This window comes from Pieris brassicae, chromosome 7 (genome assembly GCF_905147105.1).
Source record: "Pieris brassicae chromosome 7, ilPieBrab1.1, whole genome shotgun sequence".
NCBI classification, from domain to species: Eukaryota; Metazoa; Arthropoda; class Insecta; order Lepidoptera; family Pieridae; genus Pieris; species Pieris brassicae.
In genome coordinates this window covers 11843216-11858062 of record NC_059671.1, presented here as the reverse complement: position 1 = coordinate 11858062, position 14847 = coordinate 11843216, and the positions used below count along the sequence as shown (strand labels likewise).

At 33.4% G+C, this 14847-nt stretch overlaps 1 non-coding gene across 1 annotated transcript; it reads left to right on the top strand.

The window, feature by feature from the left end:
- Nucleotides 1-14525: 14525 nt before the first annotated feature.
- Trnae-uuc lies at nt 14526-14597 on the top strand. The gene has a single exon. It is a non-coding gene; the product is annotated as a tRNA-Glu (tRNA).
- The last annotated feature ends 250 nt before the right edge of the window (nt 14598-14847 follow it).

The following is a 14847-nucleotide window of genomic DNA, read 5'->3' as shown; positions in this document are numbered from 1 at the left end:
TAACGTATACGAATTATTAGCGAACACACACACCTTGCCTTAAGAACTATTAACGTAACACTCCACTGGCTCTGTGACCCAAACAGTGTCTTGCGCTTCGAAACGAGCAACTTCGCGCTCCCTGTCCTATGCCACCTACCGCCAATTGCTGGTATTTTACGTAACAAATGCATAAATATGTCTGGTACAATGCAGTGGTCCTACAGGACAGGCTAAGATAGCATCTAGTTTTTTTAATATAGATAAAAACCAACATTAACAACTTAAATAGATTTTCACACATGATATTCCTCATCATACTTTCAACGTACGAACTTTGTGACAACGAAAAATCCGTTGATTGATAGCCGGGATAAAGTAACACGCTTACTAATTTAACACTGATTTTAAAAACACAATACATTCCCTAAATTAAGGTCTCCAAACACAGTAATTAAACCTTCGAGAGTTTAAAAAATCTTTTCCTTTGGCATTGTAGGAATGCGGTGCGGAGCACGCTCTGTTTGCGAAGCTCTTTGTTGTTTACATACTTAGGTTACTGTGAGGGTACTTTACTTGATTAGTAGATTTTTAGTAGTTTTACTTTTATCCTAATTAATAATTTATTTTATTGTTTTAAATATGACGAATATATAAATGACTTATTGATCATCGCATTAATCACTATGTAAACTATTATAAATATATAATAAACGGACGAAGTGAACACTTTTTATTTCTGTAAAGTATGGCAATATCAGAACTGTCAGCCAACAGATAATATTTTTTATAAGCAAAAACGCAACGATGTTTTTCGGCTCCAAATGAACTGAGACAGATCTAAACCTCTGACGTAGGAACATGTATCAGGGTAGCAAAATTCACGCAAATTTCACCCGCATGTCACTCTCCGCTCGCAATTCTTATTAGTGAAACAAACGTATTCCTGAAGTTTGCGTGAGATGAGACGGACGATTTTGTGTTTCTCGAAACAAAAATGAAGTTAACGCTAAATGCTTTTTATTTAAATAACTCGTAGACTACACAATATTAGAAAAATCTAGTAATAAAAAAACCCGAATTTCAATAGAGAAGACGGCCTAAAATTATCAAACACCTGAGATCCAATAATATCCAAATTAAAACCCCAAGACAATCAATTCGCGAAAATAGAGGACACCGTGAGTCATTTCTGCAAAAACCCGTCATCTAATATATAGATAACACAACTTTCTCTACAGCTGTGATACTTTTGACATTCAACACCTTTTGTCTTCAGTCACCGTGACCACGCACACTGTAAAGCACGCGAAACGTCGGAAAATTTAAAATTATGTAAAATAATTATAAGTTTATTATAATACAAATAGCTTTAATCCGGTTAAAATATTGTTTTCTTTAAATCTAGTAACAGTTCTCGTACAAACGAATGTTTTGAATTCAAATATTTTTGGCTCAATAATATTCGCCATAATTGAACGAAATTAGGCAAAAGTTAGAGGTGTTTTTTATGTATGGAGGAGTTTATATTGTATTATTTTTAATTAGAGTCAACCATTGAAATAATAGTGAATCAATAAAAAAAAAATTAATTCAATCATCACATACCTCCTCACACGAATTTAAGTTAAATTTTATTTTTATAGAACAAGGGGGCAAACGGGCAGGAGGCTCACCTGATGTTAAGTGATACCGACGCCCATGGACACTCTCATTGCCAGAGGGCTCGCGAGTGGGCTAAGGCTATTTTCATTATATAAATAATGCAACACTTATTAAACTTCTAAATATTTTTTTAAATAAATGCGTCATCTTTTCTCAATATTTTATAAATATCGAACGGTAAATTGTTTTCCAAAACTTATTTAAGTAAATATTTAACCTATACACTTAAATTACTACGTAAAGCTTCGAAGTATATATATTTAAATTAATAACACCTAAAAAGCTCATTTAAATTTATCAAAAGATAAAAAGTATAAAATGTTCCATCAGCTTTAAGCGGGTAGTCAACGAAAAGCCACAAGAAATCATAACGAAGGGTACATAATTAACGCCGCTCTCAGTGTTGCCATAAATCAAGCTGAACATTAATAACTGAGCGGGACAGAAATTAGGTGCATTTTTAAATAGTGTTAATATATCATTTCTGGTGAATAATTTTCGATATATTTTGTAAAATATACTTACTATACTACTTTTGAAAAAATGAGTAATAACTCAGTAACTGATTATTTGCGTAAAACATTATATTTCATATTAATTTGACAACGTATAATAATAAGGTATGATACAAATAATTTAAGAATTGACTTATTGATATGACTCATAATGTAAAATGTGAAATTCCTAATAAGACAAATTCGCACGCCATTATGTGTGGCAGAATATTCGAACTTTCGATTGTACCACCATATTATTCTTATACCATATTCTTGCAAATAAATAAATAAAATAATTAATTAAACTGAATGATACAGATATAAGCGATGATTGACAATTTTCTACACTACTGAGGTAAAAGTGATCTTAAAACTGATACCCAACCTAACCTATGACCTAATTCTAAGTCTATCAGTGACATCTATTAATATAATCGTAGGATAAGTAATTTATTCCAAAAGCAAAAAATATTTGTTCTACTGATCACGACATAAACGTTACAATAACATTTGTAAATGTAACTTTATTACATACTCATTTTTCTCGATAAAATAGTATTCATTGACAGCCTTGCGATTATGGGTTTCTTTACGATTTGGGGTTCTGATAAACAATAACCGTGGAACTTAAATTCGACAGATCAATAACGCCCAAAAATTGTAGGCATTTGGTATACTAACACTGACATCACACGTGATTAATAAAACAGTTTGCCATTTTTGAGCGAAGCTAAAGATGTTGTTTTAAAAATACTGTAATAGTCATTTAAATTTATTTCGGGGTAAGTTAGTACATACAGCAGTTTAAGAAAAAATAACATATCTATAAGTATTAGGGTAAGTCAAATAGAAACTTTGTTGTTATTATAGATAGGCATTTTATGAAATTAACCATGTTAAATCTTAAAAAATTAATAAGATGGCGAAGAAAATGTGAACATGAAACGGCCAATTAGTTGTACAACAGCTTTTTTCGAATACAGAAGAAATTAATTGGTATTGGCGAAACCTGGCAAATTTTGAGCCATATAAATGATTCTTATTGATAGGCGAACGTTTTGATTATTTGTAGTAATAAAATTATCATTTGTATCTCAGAACGTATTTTTCGATGCATTATTGATAATGCCTTGTCTCCTGCAGTCAGAACGAGAAAGGATTGTAGTTTCTATTTGTATTTTTATAAGTATGTACACTAGTATTATATATGTAATAATTTCAGACTACAAAACGTTCAATATTCCTGGTTGTATTGTCAATATCCCACATATATCAATAACAAAGCCCCTGGATAAAGAAAGACACAATATTACAGCCATAACTATCCTTCAATTGATAATAAATGATTTGTTATTAAAACCGATTTCCGGAATCTATAATTTGATAAATATTGATATAAAATTAGTGTTTCAGATTAAAACATCCTTCTGATTTACACAAGTACGTTTGTTTGATGTATACGCCTAGTTTAGGTAATTTTTATTTTATCAATCATAACTATTTCTTTTAATCTAATTAAATATATTTGTCTACAAATCAAAAGGAGTTTTTTTTGTTTATATAGAACAGGAGGCAAGCGGGCAGGAGGTTCACCTGATGTTAAGTGATACCGCTTCCCATGGACACACTCAATGCCAGAGGGTTCGCGAGTGCCTTTTACGAATTGGTACGCTGTTTTCTTGAAGTCGAATTGGTTCGGAAATACTTCAGTGGGCAGCTGGTTCCACATAGCAGTGGTGCGCGACAAAAATTGCCTTGAAAAACGCTCAGTCATGGAACGGCGGACGTCGAGGCGGTACGATTTTGTATTATGCCTCGATGTCCGATGATGAAACTCAGCAGGTATTAGAAAGAGTTGTAATTAATTAGCTATTTGTGACGTTGTATTTGAATTGATTTTGAATAAATTTTAGTTATACTACTTTGTTAGGTTAATGTTTTTGTTTGAGTTATTTTAATAGTGTGTAAAAGTTTAAATTTATCAAAGAATTCAATGTGAAATTGATCATATTGTTATCTTATTAAACTGTATAAAATAACTACGCTTATATATTTTTAATTTCTGCTTAGCGGTTGCTAATTTACTCCATAAATTGATATGACAGATAGGTAAGTTAATTAAACATAAAACATTATATGGTTTTTAACCTTGCTTGAAGTCGTTAAATAGATATTAATGTCTAATTAGCAATTTCATTATTGTTAACAATATTTTTAGATGTATAAATAATTTATACTTAATAAATGTAACTCGTTAAAATGGTAATGATATTTTTGATACAATAATGATTGTTGTCCAACTGTATACTAAATAGTAATGTGCTCTTATTAATATGACTTCTTAACAATGATTCTGTTACGCTGGTATAATTCACTGGACGATAAGCAGTGATACTGCCTATTCCTTTCTTTGTTCTTGATGACTACTGCTAATTTTTAAATTGTAGATGTATGAGGTTGCACCTGTGTTAGCACAAATATACTGGGTATAAATTTAACTATGGTAAAGTTCAGAAAAATAATAAATATTGAGGAAACCAAAATTCCTTCGACCCAAAAATCCAAAAACAATTAATGAAAGTCTGCTGCTGTCTGCTAAACTGAAGTTAGCATGCTATAACTACGTCTTAAATATTGATTGCTCCTGAATTTATAAAATAACTTATGACAATGTCACTAATAACATACAAAAGTTAATATTTAATGTATGAAAATTCAATTTCTATAATATACAACCTCCCTCCACTAACAAGAAGTAAAATGAAATTTCTTGATATGTTGCGATTCCAAAAATTATGTTAGTGGCACAAGGAGATTTGTTAGTGTAGTGAGTAGCGATATCAACGAAGAATTGAAATAGCGGATTATCAGTTATTAATTGTATAATGGACGTTGGAACGGGTGCGGCAATGCAAATATTTGGGGACTTGGGATACAAACGAGTGGAATCCTGATCAGGAAATTATCAGGTCTCGAATTGAAATTGCCCGAGGAACTTTAAAGAAAACGAAGAAAGTTTTGTGCTGTCGTCACTTGACCATTAAACTACGAGTTCTGCTTTGTTACAATTGGCCAATTGTTCTTATGGCTGTGAAGCTTGGACAATTAAAGAAGATACCCTCCGGCACTTAGAAGCTTTTAAGCTATCGTCGCATGCTTCGTATAAGCTGGATCTAAAAGGTCTCTAACGAGTAGGTTTAGAAACGGAATGTCGAAAATTTACGCAGAACATTAAACAACGGAAAGTTGCGTACCTGGGCCACGTGTTGCGCCATCACCGCTACCACCTCCTTCAATTAATTAGAAGGAAGAAATCATCGCTTCGCAACGTTAGGGATTTGACGGGCATTGCAACTGCGGAAGACTTGCTGCATCTGGCACAGGACAAGACACGCTTCAAGAGACTGACGGCCCACCTCCAGTAATGGAGAGGCACTAAAAGAATAAGAATTGCATAATGAAACATCATTGGACACACATCCATTCTGTCACAAGGCGATGCTTTGCTGGCCTTTTAAGTGGAAAGTATAATAAGTGTGTGAAACATTCAAGATTAATAATTATTCTTATTATACTAAAAATACACTTTTATGTATTCATTCATTATTATCCTCTAAATCAATGGCTTATAACCTACAGGCTTATAACAGTTTTGCGTTGCTATAGCATGCGTGTTGTTCCCACGAGAATGTAATTACGTCCTCCCATTTCACCATGCCTCCTGCTGAGGCATGATGATGATGAGAACAAATCTTTGTTTTTTTTAATTTATTTTATTATTATTAATTAACTATTCATTACTTAAGATGTCATGTGGAACATGGTGTAATGTTAAACATTGACACAATGTTTACACGCAACCTTGGCGATTATAAATAATGACGGAGAGTTTATTGCCAGTTCTTCTCTTCCGTTTTATGCCCTTAATTTGAGAACTGGCAGTAGTGGCAGGTTAGAAGCATTTAATATATATTTCTTTATTAACGTTCATAAATGTACATTGTTACCTATATGAATAAATGATTTTGACTTTTTTTTTAAATTTCCGGCAAACAGAGCTTAGGAAGAAACCTACATTCGTAACAAAATAATCAATATAACAATATATATACAAGTTACTTATTTTACTATTAAGTGTTGCCATTCATTTGTTTCTATTTGTTTAATCATAGGAGTTGACACAACATCTATGTCTGTTGTGTTACTGTGTGAGTCTCATCAGTAAATTATAATTATTAAAAGAATATAAAAATCTAAACCGATATCAAAAGTTGAAATCCTTAGTAACGAGCTCATCGCGGCCCGGAAATGAATAGCGATTCAACAAACGATCAGACATAAAATAAGTATTTGTGGCCCCTAAGTGCCTCCCAGATTTGCTCTAAGAGATATTGGAGTGTTTTCAAATGGAGTTGAGTAATCAACGCCAGCCGTTCTAGTTAAATGGTCTGTGACGAATGCTGAATATTAATTTTAGTTTTAATAGCGTAGAATCATTGTTAGTTACCGCGACTGTCGAAGGTAGAAGGTATCAATTTTGTCAAAATGTTAGCATTGTTGGAAATAGATAAATGATGGGTTGTTTATGCTTGCAAGGACGTGTATTAAATTTTGTAAATGTTTCAAAACTATTTTAGGAATGGTCGTGTTATTTCATATATTTTTTTCAACTACTATAAAATACCTTTTAAGTGTATCTTTATTAAACGAAATTTCTTACCCGTTAACTATAAATCGCCGTAGACGAGTTGGCCTAGTTTGTAAAAAACTAGCAAATAACCTATTTAGGTCTGGGCATCTGTTCTCATCGTTTGATCATAAAACAGATACTATACAAACTAAAGCAAGTAGGTGGTCAGGCCACTGTGCTTGACTCTCGCCGTCGACTTTTTGGGTCTAAAGCAAGCCGGTTTCCTCACGATGTTTTCCTTCATCCATTATTATTATAAAGACATATTTATAACTAAAGTATGTCTCAAATGATGCGGAAAATAAAAAAATTCAAACCGTAAATATTTTTCGTCAAATATTATCTCAGGCGAGCTGCGAACTGGAGCTGATGTCACGTTTCACAACATATAAAGTATATTATATCTCGTAAACATGGTACTTTATGGACAAACACGAATATGTTTTCGGGGCATAACATGGCACTTCTCATAAAGGATTCTTGTGAAATTACTGATTTCAATTACGGTACTCAACTAGTATTTTTAGCTTTTATTTACTTGCAATGTTTATTTTCAATTCTACTTGAGCTAGAGGCTTTGAAAAAAGAATGCTTATTAATTCTTAAAGTGCCGGCAGTTATCTTTTGGCTTGGGCGTCTGGCATCTCCGGAGGTCTTTGATTCCCCGTAAACTACTAAAATATTGTAATAGAAATAAAATAAATCTATGGCACTACAACCTTTTTACGTCTAGGCCTCAAATTTCTGTATCTGTTTGACCATGGTCATTCAGGATCATTTGTGTCTAAGACAAACCGGTTTCCTTACGATGTTGGATGATGAATTCCATTGAGCACAGCCGGGGATCGAACCTACGACCTCAGGGTTGGGAGCCATACGCTAAAGCCACTAGGCCAACACAATATTGTAATAACTCGAGAGATTTAAAAATAGTCACATAAATGTGCCTGTCTAACATCTATTTGAGGTTTACGCGACATTTCAGTATAATGAAACAAATATCTACACACTTCTATATGACTACTTCGAAAAAAATATGCAAAGATAGAATCTTGTGGCAACCGAAAGAAGCTCTACGCCGTAGCTTGACGTGACAAAACCCTTCAATAGCCGTAGTACCGTAGCGAGATAGCAAAATATACACTATGCTCTATAAAATCTAGTACGACATAGTACGATAATACAATAGTCTTTTATTAACATTTACACATTTAAAGAAAACACCTTTTTAACGGATTGAAGCTATGTATTATTATTATAAACTTATAATTACTACTAATTACCAATTAATCCGTTAAATGTGCGTTAGCAGGAAGGGATTGAAGAAAAAAAATAGCAATGGAGATTTCCGGAAAAGAAATTTAACCGTGAAAGGGCTTTACTACGGCTGTTAGAAGTTAGAAGGAAGTTACAAGAAATTTTTATTTATTGTTATAATTTGATATACTTGTTATATGTGCTATTTAACAATTTGTATAAGTCGCAAAAATACTTAATTAATAATTTCAAACCGGAAAACAGAACGAATTGTTGAATTGTAACAAAAATAAAACAATGTGGAACAAAGGCCAAAATAGGTCGTAATTAAAATATCGACATAGACACGAAAGGTCTTTGTTTAAAATTTTAATATCATCATAAACCTTATCTGGCCCTTAAACAGTTCATAGCTCTGACGAAATCGGAATTTATTACATCTCATCTTGTTCTCTCAACGTGTCAAACACGCTAACAAACCAAACGTCAACTTAATTAAAATATTACAAGGTAATACGATAACTTTAACAGTTTTTTTTAAAACTGTTAAAGTTATCGTATGTTTTTTTTAGTAAAAGACCTAATTTTAAAATGTTCCCATTGTCATCACCTCCGTTGTTTGTATTTTAGTCCCATTTAAGTACATTAAAGAGAATTTGTTTTGACGTTTATAAATGTATTTATTTATTCATAAAAGCTAAGTAATAAAAATTAAACAAAACAATAATATAATTTATATAAAAACTAAACGAATCGACTTTAAAGTGTGCGGAGAGAAAATATGGATATCCAGACGTAGCTCGTTTAACAGATGCTCGTCTATCTTAACATGATAATTATAACATTTTAAGTCTCCTTTGTTTTATCAACCAAAGTTATATTTATTTTCTCATTTAAAATTTGAGAAACGAATTTATCAATAAACAACAATTTTTATTAATAAACAAATGTTTTGTCTCAAGAAGTGAAATGTTATGAGATAACCTTACAAGAATACCAAAAGAAGAACGAATGAATGGGAACTTTTGAACGTCTGAAACCTGAAAGCATTACAAAAACAAAATAGTTTTCACATTAATACTAGTAATCAATAGTTGTTATTCATGGTACAAAAGCTGAGCTAGCTAGGCAAAATTTTACAAGTTTTGTCAAATACCTAGTGTTCACGCCATCCAGTACCTACAGTCCTCTCTGTTCTCATTTTCTGTCCTTAGCACACTCATTCCCTAAACACCATTAGGTTTCTCTTGCCATACCCAAGTAGACCGGTCTACAAGTCATTGCTTGTGGCGGCGTCCATGCGTCGGGTTGTGTCGCTCCCTAAAATATGGCGAGGGGCCGATGGCTGGCCATGCGTGATACTCGTGAATGGGTGCTACTTGTGGTGACTGGTCATACTTGAATTCGTGTATGCGGTGATATTACTTATTTTTGACTATGTATCTGCGTGTTGTTCCCTCGAGGATGTAAGTGCGTGCTCATATTTCACCATGTCTCCTGGTGATGTCATGTGGAACATGGTGTGATGGTTGCAGCTCCTTACAAACGTTGTGTAATACAAAAAAAACTTGGCATTTCTTCTCTTCCGTTCTACGCCCTTGATTTGAGAACTGACAGTAAATGTAAAATTAGAAGCATTTATAGTATGCTTTTTTTTATTGACGTTCATAAGTGTACATTGAGTTACCTGTATGAATAAATGATTTTTGACTATGACTTGACTTTGACTTTACTTTTCTTTGTCTTCGCCGCTACACATACTTTAGTAGATGATTTCTTTAAAATATTCAGAATTTATGTGATTTCATTATCAAGAAACATGAAGCTTCTTAACAAAGTTAATGCAATCCAATTTAACACGTTTGATGAAATATGTATTTACCAAATATTTTAAAATTCTGTCTGTCGAACTTCAGACTTCATCACTATAAAATTCATTCCAAATCTCATATTTGTTTGGACATTTGTTTTGTCCGAACATTGCACCCGTAATTGAAGGTGAGAAGATACGTCAGCGTATGAATAAGAATTTTGTGCTTAGAAATGTATTCTTAGTATATATGTATTTTAATTCAATAGCCTGTTAGCATTGAGTGGCGGATTTATCAGCACACTTAGTAGACTAAAGCCTGGGGCGGAAAATTTGGTAACCGATTCTTTTTAAGCACGTAGAAATCAAAAAGATTTCCGCATGACGGTTTTTTGATCCTTTACAGATCAGTCTGCAGAGAAGTCTGCAACAATTTTTTCCGATGACTTTCCCCTCTAACTTGTCATTGTATATTCTGTGTAGCAAACTTCAATATTACCAGTAGTAGACCTCTGCACCATGAGCTTTCACTTTGTACGAGTGAAAAGAACGAAATTTCAGCAATGGTTGGAGGCTGCGAACTGGATGGCTTGTGTATAATTTTGTGCTCAAAAATCAAATCCCAAAATTATTTTTCATGCAATTAAAACGAAATTGTGGGATTATAAAAATAATCTAGGACATGTCAATTGTAGAGGCAAAGGCGGCTTGTTTCGTTTGTTTAGTCATAATATATCATCTCGTTGTATATTTTCTGGCTAAGGCTGGTAAAGGCACCTAGAACAGATATAATTATAACAATAAATAAAAAATGTTGAATATACAGTTTAGAACTATTTTTTTTCTTTTTATCCTAACTTCCTTCCGTAGGTACAGCCGTAGTAAAGCCCTTTCACGGGTAAATTTCTATTCCGAATATCTCCATTGCTTTCTTTCTTACCTTTTTTGGATGGTCAATAATTTCAGTTTAGAAACCTGTAAAATGCGATGTTGTGTAGAGGCAAAAATGTTTATTCTTATTAGTGTATAACTAGCACCGCGGTTTTTATAATAAACTAAAGATCCGCCCCGGCTTCTCACGGGCAATTATTTACTCAACCCTCTCTCATGAATCATTTTAGATCTTGATGAATCCGCAATAAATTCCGTGCACTTTGCAAATTCACTACGACGTGAAAGCGGAAGTTTTTGGGTTATATTATATAATAAACTTATGATACTCACTAATGACGATTTTTATATGTAAATTAATTAATAATATTAGTTTAGGTTATTATTTTTATTATACCTGTTCACATATAATAATAACAATCCAGAAGGGCTACCACCTCATATGAACCTTTGTCATAATTAGTAAAAAATAGATCACCCTACCTAACACACATACGTAGTTTTACGATAGATGCTCCTAACAAGTGCTTCTTGTGCACATGAACTAAAACTATCGGAGCACAGTAATTCAAATTCACGACATCAGAGTTGACAGTCGCAGGCTGAATCCACTAGACCAACACTGCTCTTGAAAATAATGTAGCTTTTTAAGAATGGGCATAATTGTGGGTTCTACGTGCCCCGATGGAAAATAGTAAAGTATGAACTTAGAGAGGATTAATAGATAGCGAAACGTTGTCTGTGGATTTTGTTAATGTGGCTTCATTATATTATAATGTTTTTGGCCATGTATGGGCTGTAAAGAAAAAATGTGTGCGTGTACTGCACACGTAAGAAGTGAAACGTCTTTATGAGGTTATTTTTCGAAATTGGTTAAATTAGATAAAGTTCAACAAAAGGCTTTTACTATCATAGACATGAATACAAATAATACAATTATTTCATCTTACCTTACTACTACTGAGGTTAGTACAGAGTTTCATTAATTGTAATAGAATTACTACTATCATTGTTATTACATCGTCACATTTTTGTGGTTACGCGCCATCTTTTTCTTGTCCCCACCACGGTTGATTCGAAGCCCTTAATAACAAAAATATATAATAACGATAACAATGATAGTAATCATTCTATTACAATTAATAAAATTCTGTAATAATCTTAGTAGTAAAAAGGTAAAATGAAATAATTGTATTATTTGTATTCATGTCTATGATAATATTAGGTCCTTACATATGAAATTGGCATATTCGTACTGGCCACTTTAATTACCTCTTTGGTAAGGAATTCCAAATTCAAATTTGTACAGCTATTTACTCATGTATTTGTGCTTCAATGACCGTCATTCATTTGTTTTTTTCTTCTGTTTTTTTTCTGTTTGCGTCACTCATTTTACAAAATGGAAAACTTAAAGTATCGCACTATTTACGAGTACGAGTTCCGCCGTGGCACTAGTGCTGCGGAAACGACTCGAAGGGTGAATGGTGTGTATGGCGGTCATGTTGCAAAAGAAAACACAGTTCGTTTTTGGTTCCAACGTTTTCTTTCTGGAAATTTCGACCTGCAGAACAAGCCCCGTGGACGGCCTGAGACCCAAGTTGATAATGAAGTATGTTGCGGTGTTAGTCATAAAACTGTTTTAATTCACTTGAAGCAAATTGGGAAGATTAAAAAGCTTGAAAGGTGGGTACCTCACGAATTGACTGCAGCAAACCGGCAAACGCGCGTCGACTGCTGCGTTACATTACTGAACCGGCACAATAATGAAGGTATTTTAAACCGAATCATTACCTGGGATGAAAAATGGATTCTTTACGATAATCGGAAGCGCTCAGCGCAATGGTTGGATCCTGGCCAGCCAGCCAAATCCTGCCCCAAGCGAAAATTAACTCCAAAAAAGTTACTTGTAAGCGTTTGGTGGACTAGTGCCGGTATTGTTCATTGCAGTTTTCTCAAATCTGGCCAGACTATTACGGCTGATGTCTATTGTCAGCAATTGCAAACCATGATGGAAAAGCTAGCGGCTAAACAACCTAGGCTGGTCAATCGCTCCACGCCACTGCTACTTCACGACAACGCTAGACCACACACTGCACAACAGACTAGAATGGAATGATTGGACAGAACAGATTGGAATGTCTAAGACATCCTCCGTACTTGCTCCTTGCTCCAACAGATTACCATTTTTTTCGAAATTTGGACAACTTCTTGCAAGGGAAAAAATTTAACTCTGATGGAGCAGTCCAAATCGCCTTCACAGATTTTATTGATTCCCGTCCGACTGGTTTTTTTTAGTAAAGGGATCAATGAACTACGTATGAGATGGCACAAGTGCATAGAAAACAATGGTTCATACTTTGATTAATTAAATATATTTTATTTAAAAATATTCGACTTTTTGTTCCTCCCATACAAAACGCCAATTTCATATGTAAGGACCTAATAGAATCCATTTTTGTTAAACTTTACTTTCAGTTTTTACGTGTGTACGACACTAGTGTAGAATATAAAAAAATGGAAACATTTTTTTATTTTTTTTAAATAATCTAGTATATGACAATTGTAGAGGCGAGGGCGGCTTAAACTTCACAGCCTCATCCTTGAAAAATTGTAACTCCGCCACTGGTGTTTTAAGTCACAAGGAGGTCACTTTCTTTCCTTGATCAATTTCCTAGACACTGTACAATTTTGAATAAAGATATGTCAGATAATAATATTGATAGATATAGATGATGACGAACACTGATGTTTCTAATTTGTTAGTTTATGTCCCATTTACGCTATCATACCTCGTATACCCCAACTTGTGCTCGTCAATATTGACTGAGCCTGTCACTAGATAAGCTGTATCGTATAATTTCCGCTCCGAAGACGTTATAACGTGAACATACTGTAAACCCGGTTCCTATATCTAACTTAGTGATGAATTGACTTACGATTATTGTTCAATCTGTGTATTGACTGATTTATTTGATTGCAATGTGATAACATCTAATAAATTCTCCTTAAAAGGCCGGCAGCGCACCCACAAAAATGGGTGCCCATAGACTACCCTTTCCGGGCCTAACGTAGGCTCGTGCCCCTATGCTATAAAAAAATTAACTCCATTTCTTACTTAACTTTGGATATTCTTCGATGATAAAAACATTAATATATTTCTACTGTAAGTGTATAAGTAATGAGCTCCTTTTAAACGCCTGGACCGATTTGAATGAATTTTTTGTATGCGTTTAGGTGGCACCGAGGATGGTTCAGATTAACAAATCAGGTTATTTATCTATACAGCTGCTGCAAATAAACAGCTGGTATATGCATAAATCTTCTGCGAAAGTGTACGTAGTTAAACTCCTAAACGGCTGAACAGACAAAAAATCTATGTCAAATCAAATCAAAATATCTTTATTCATATAGGTAAACATGTACACTTATGAACGTCAAGAAATGATTTACATTATTAGATTTTTTTTTGTATGTTAGACGTGTGAACAGGACAACGTGTATCGGATCCGCTGGTATAATGATATTATTATATTTCTTTGGATAAGACAAATGAAAGCTTCATAAAGATGCATCATGGTTGGATTATGGAGTTTGTGGATTACGTTGGATGAAATTTATTTTAATTTCTATTTATTATTATTAAAAAATGGTAAATAATGTGTATTTAATTATCTTAAGGTTTCAATAACGAGGTATTAGGTAATATATCAATATAAATTTCAGCACTAAAGCTATATCCCGTATGGTCTAGTGGCTAGGATACCTGGCTTTCACCCAGGAGGCTCGGGTTCGATTCCCGGTACGGGAATTTGCTTTGTGCCTGATCGTTTGCTATTTTTATTGCAGTCAGTCGGCGTACTAAAATAAATATAAACACAAATAAACACTGAACAGATTTTACAAGGTACAACTCACCACTATAAACTTTTAATTAAATAAGATTTTATTTTAAGTTAATTTAGTATAAATATTTTAATACTTTAGATCTATTGGTGTGGTTAGTTCCCAATGATAAAAATATTATGCGTCCGGGTTTAAAATACTCTATAAAAGCATAT